The 6,000-nt window shown below is 30.9% G+C and overlaps 1 protein-coding gene across 1 annotated transcript in view; it reads right to left on the reverse strand.

Annotated features, from left to right (window-relative positions):
• Window positions 1-3,072, reverse strand: part of LOC129800010 (somatomedin-B and thrombospondin type-1 domain-containing protein) — a 51,156-nt gene extending 48,084 nt beyond the window's left edge. Inside the window, exon 1 of the mRNA XM_055844357.1 lies at window positions 2,806-3,072. The gene's annotated coding sequence lies outside the window, so the exon portion shown is untranslated. The remainder of the gene's footprint in view (window positions 1-2,805) is intronic.
• Window positions 3,073-6,000: the final 2,928 nt, after the last annotated feature.

A 6,000-nucleotide genomic window follows, 5' to 3' on the forward strand; every position in this document is an offset into this window, starting at 1 on the left:
AGTGAGAGAATGTTCATGTGAAATATGGCATACTCGGAACTCTGATTTACGTTAAAGACGGGCAAAGTGTCAGGAAGTGCGTCGGAGAAAGTATCATTGTTGTTTTAAAGTGGTAGGTTATAACATCACCACATTATCTCTTTAACTGCTTCAATTTGCGTGTCAATCGATTAAAGATATTGTTTATAAATGATTTCACGATAGTTTCGATTGATTTTACAAAAAAATGAATCAAACCAAATGTCAACAAGATATTCGTATTCAAAAATGGGCTGTTTTGCAAACTTTTATGAATTGAGAATTACAAAATTCTGTATATTTTTCTCAATGAAAATGACCCATTATGCACAAAAAGTTTTTTTGTGTTCGAAAAAATACTATGCAGGATAAGTGTGCCAAATTTCGGCATAGTTGAATGCAAGCGCCAAAATCTCACATTTGAAATGTAATATTTTTAATACAAATTGATTTTTTATTCCTTTTCCATAAGTGATGTTGCTTAGAAACTTGTTAACAATTTATCGTCTTTATTTTCTCTAAAATAATTCTTAGTACATTTTAAAATGAATAAAAATGTAAACATAGCTTTGGTTCCCTATTTCGGCCACCTTTATTCTCATAGTTCCTTGCCCTTCGGGATTTCTTCCAATGTCTGTTTCACGTCATTTCGTTTGTCGAAATTACATTTTCTGTTTTCTTTTACATTGTATAATCTATAGAGTATATAAAAACTAAAACTTCATAGAAATTCGAGGAATAAAAAAGGTGGCCGGAATTGCAAGCTGGCCGAAATTTGGCACACTTATCCTATATAAAAACATTTTCTAAAATCGAACGATTGAAATACGATTGGACGATTAATATGTGTGTAAATATCCAGGAAGCAGTATAGAAATGTAGTTCTCAATCATATTCAAATGGAATTTTTCAACATAACCTAATTCAGATTTAAGAGACTATATACGGTAGATATTTAGAATATGGGTTCAAAAGAATATACTTATCTAGTTTATTATCAAAAAAAAAACCATTTACACTTACACCAATTTACACTATTGGAGTTCACAAAATCTTATAGTGCAAAAAATAATGTTACACTACTTGAGTGTGTACACAAATGAAAATTTTCATTACTGGAGTCCTAGAGTATTACTTATGTTGTAGCAAAGTTTTAAAATTTACTCGCATTATTGCATAAATTACTTCTAATTTTATTAAATTGCTAGAGGCATAAAAATACATGTAAAAAATTAATATAAATATTAATGCCAACAAAAAATTCTCCAAGTGTAAGTTTTTTCATTTAAACATATACTTCAAGCTAGCAACTTTTAAATTCGGAACAAAAATGCAATGAATGCAAAAGAATAATCTTATTAACTATTATACGAACTCTCATAAATTAAGATCTTTTGTGAGTATTACCATTGACCTCATAATAATATGGAAATTATTGACACTGATATCACTTTATGAATATTTTGCATTAATATCTTATCAAATAAGTATACTGTATACTACAATTATCTACCACACGGGTCTAGGTATTATTTCTCAAATTTTACGCTCAATTTTATTATCTTGGCTGGATAATTTTCCCAATTCTTCTATACAAAGAGATAATACAGTACACAGTACAATATCTAAGAGATAATGTTACAATGCCTGCGTCCCAATCTTTTTTAATACCTTAACTCCTGAATATTTAGCACAATCATTAATCTCTCTCTAATACCTCCTTAAAGTTCAACAATTCCAATGAAGGTAAAAAATACACAGACCACTTAAAAAATTATTTTCTACTCGCGATTCAACCCAAAAAAAAAGAATTAATTAGACAGTTTCTTGAGAAATAAGATTTGAGCTTCTTATAGCAGTTTCTTCAATAATTCTCCAACTTGCTACTTAATACTTTTCCCGAACTTTTGGAACTTTTCCTAATTTGTGAAAGTTCAGTTAAAGTTTGTTCAGAATTGCAGTAAATGTGCTATGCCGGGTTAGCAAATAATGAGCAATGCTGCTGCGCTGTGTGAGAAAATGTGTGGAGATTTTTAAGCCCATGCAACACCCCAAAGAACTTAAAGAAATAAATCAAGTGTGGCATATAAATTCTCCAGCATTCGAGTTGGACTGACAAAAAGTGCATACAGGAAATTCCAGAGATATATAGACATCCTCTTGGGATTTCAAATTAAGTCTAAGTTTGTGAAAATACCACAAAACTCTCAAATATTGTTCTCATTCCCATGGAAAATGGGCAATTGAGAAAATTTTCTTTGGTGTAAAGAATGAATATGAAAGTTTGGTAAAAGTTTTCGTCTTCTATTTCTCCGAATACCAAATTCTGAATATAAGGAGGGAAAACGACAATTCTTACATCTTATATAGATTCTCTTTCATATATAATAATTATCCTTCAAAAAGTTCTCATTTAAAATCCATGAGAAAGTTTCCAACATTACCACCGAAAAAGCAAAAACTTCCATCGTATAGCATTTTAAGTAAATAAAACTCAACTACAAACCAATTTATTTAATGTAACCCCCTACACAAAATGTAAAATGTTCTATATTCATCTCACGAAGGAGTGGTAGTGGATTTCTTTCTACATTTTTTTTTTGTTTGCCTATTCCACCTCAATTGGGGGGATGTTAAGTAAAAGTTGATATGGGAAAAGTTGTGAAAATCCCTGTGAAAATTGTCCTTTTTTTCTGTTGTCCCATCGACAACAAAACGAGAAACCTCAAAGACACAAAACACTGACACAAAGAATAAGAGAATGGGGGAGTATTTTGTGATACACACCTCTGAATAATGGATTTATCCTACTGAGAATAATATCTCGAGATATTTAGCTTTTTGCACTTCTATCGCCACAGTATCCCCCCGTCAAAGTCCTGTGATTCTGCAAAACTTTCCAAAAAGTTTCACTTGCAACTTTTCACCATCAACAAATAATGTGCAGAACTTTGAAGTATCAAATGTAACAAGTTGAGAACACTGCCAACGAACAAATTCACGAATAAACTCCAACAGAACACTACCGACTCGTACGGCGTCCGTACGTAGAATGACTATTGTTGCTGCTTGGTGGAGTCTTTGCCACTCGATGGACTCTCTCTCTCACACTCTCCCGGAGGAGTCTCATAAAGAGAGAAAGGCGCCGTCAGAGAAATGAAAACAGTGAGAGAGTGAGAGAATTGTGGCATCGTTTTCTCTTGGAGATTTCATTCAAGTTACTACATCTGTTAACCCTTCAGTTGCATATGAGATTGAAAGTTTCAGTGAGTAACCACCAAACAGTAAAAGGAGTAAAAGCTAAAAAACTATTTTTTAGTTTATTTTTGCTAAATGGGTATATTATCCCAAGTAGCAATTTAGGGGAAGATTAAGGTCCCATGACTGAATTAGGTCCATAAAGAAAATATTTATAGGTCGCCATAGACTTGAATTATGGAATTTTGGAAATAATATGTCGCTTATTATTTCAGTAATTTTGGGTCAGAATGACCCTTAAATTACTTCCCGATGACCAAAATATGATGCGTCATATAAGCGCTTTCTAATGGCTAATGACTTTCAGTATAGACTAGTATTGTCAAATGGCAGATAAAATATTACTGTTCGGACTCCACAGAGAAAGCAATACAGTCGAGTTCCTCAAATTTGAACGACAGTTGCATTCAAAATGTAAGATACAAGGTTATGTAAAATAATTTTGCATGGAGTCTGAATTAGAACTATTTTTCTCTGGTGTTTCCTCAATATTGTCGTATTATATTAATTTCCTCAACAAATTCCACCTATTTAACAACAAATTCAATTGATAAAATTCGCTAAAGTTATTTTCCTAAATTTACGAAAAGTGAATTTTAGATTAATTCCGTTACGTTTTTGAAAATATTGTTCAAATTTGAGGAGTGAGAAATGTCATCTATACCTCCCAATTGTTCAAATTTGAGGAACTATACTGTACATAATTTCCATCAATATGAACTCCCTAACCTTTCATATTTTTGTATAATTTTGAAATTCTGAAGTTTCGAGTTCATTTGACGTCATGCTGTTTGTCCATTCGGCTGGCGCCAGCTCTAAAGGCCAAGCGGTTGATAAAGAGACTTGGAATATCCGGGGGACCTCCCCATAGGGAGCACTAATATCCCTTCATTTTCCCCCCACCCTTTTCTTTTTATTTTTTTTTTATTTTTGGATATATTTTAGAGATTACCCAGGAGGACATTTCGTCCATATACAAAAGAAAAATATTGAATTATTCCCAATAACAGTTTTTCAAGGTTGATAATGTTAAAAATGTTTAATAGACCGAATTTTTCAATCTAATAGAGTCATGTTTGTACGTATTAGGAAGGTCTTGGAATTTATGACATGCTTGAACCGAATCTATTCAATTTATGAACCAAAAGTAATTTTTATCCGAAGTTCAATTGAAGATTTCCTAAACCTAAAATATTTTAGACGATTTTTTTAGGGATTTCTAAATCACTCGGTTATGAACCGAAAAACGATAAATGATGCAAAATTACTTTTTAACGTTTTGCCACTACTTTTTGTAGGACAAATTCACAAAATCGTAAGACAAGTATGAAGTTTTTATCTTGAACATTTTATCGTCCTCATAAAAGAAAATGATTTTTTGAAAATTATTCGTCACCCTTAAGGAATTATCTATTGCAGCATGTGTTCTATTTTTAAAATATTTTATTTCTGGATAACGATCCAGTAATCGCGGTCAATACATTACATACTTCACTTACCCTAATTATTTTGAAGAAATGTCTCAATATAGACTATAAATTGAGAGCAGAAAAGTTATATTGTTATTCAGGAATTAGAAAAAATATATTATAGCCTGGTCAAATATTTACTTCATAAGATTAAAATGAAACTTTGTTATAAAATTACATTTTAATGGCTTTAAGATGTTTCGAAAAATCTCTTGAAGAAGGTTTTTACGTTAGTTTCTAAATCCTTAACTCTTTCTTTGTTTTTTATTCGTAATTATGCATGTTTCAGCACTTCCATCACATGTTTTAAAATGAATTTTAATTAGTCACGAAATGTACTAATTTTTAAGTATGGAGCACAAGACATAATACTTTTATTAGAAGTTAAAGCAGGAGTTACTGTCCTGAAATGGAAACTTTATTTTAATACTTCCAGCATGCCCTTTAGCTTAAGGAAAATGTCATGAATTCAAAATTAATTCAGACGTTTGGCATATATCTATCTCACTCTTAAACACTCAGAATTGGATTGAACCAAATTGAAAAGAATTTTTTGAATTTTTTGAATTAAGCGAACATCGTATCATTAATCATATTAAAATAATGTAAATAGTAATAACTATCTCCATTAAAAGTACTTACGTGTAGATTTTAAGACTTGTTTTAATGAAAAATATAGTTATTTTGTGTATCTTCTTTTACTCAATTTAAAACGATATGTTTTTTGTGATAATTTCTATTCAGGAATTTACAGCATTTTAGGTTTTCATTTTACAGTAGTTTGGTCCATGGCGAGTTTTACCAGTCCTGAAAGAAAAAGAGCTATTCGAATAATGTTTGAAGATATTTCACAAAATTTAAAATTTTTACGAAAGATTTGAGAAGAGAAAAATATGCCTTAAACTTAAACTTAAAAAAACGAATAATGATTAAAAACATATAATTGTTTTCAAAGTTTTCAGCATCCAGTATTTCGATCTGAAGGCAAGTCACTTTATAAAGTCTTCAGAATGCTAAAGAGTAATATCTATAATTTTATAACGCAATACCAAGGTAAAATACCACCTATCTAGCACAAAGCAATATCTCTTGTCCTTAAAGATGTTTTCTTTCATTTTCATAATCTTCAAAGTACATTATACCCTAAACACTAACAGCGATGCGGTGTGTGGTAAATTTATGTAAAAATTTTCATGAAAATCACCCAATGAAAACCAGAAATTTTCAAGTCATTCCATCCATATTCCCGCTCTCT

Source organism: Phlebotomus papatasi, chromosome 1, assembly GCF_024763615.1.
Source record: "Phlebotomus papatasi isolate M1 chromosome 1, Ppap_2.1, whole genome shotgun sequence".
NCBI lineage: Eukaryota > Metazoa > Arthropoda > Insecta > Diptera > Psychodidae > Phlebotomus > Phlebotomus papatasi.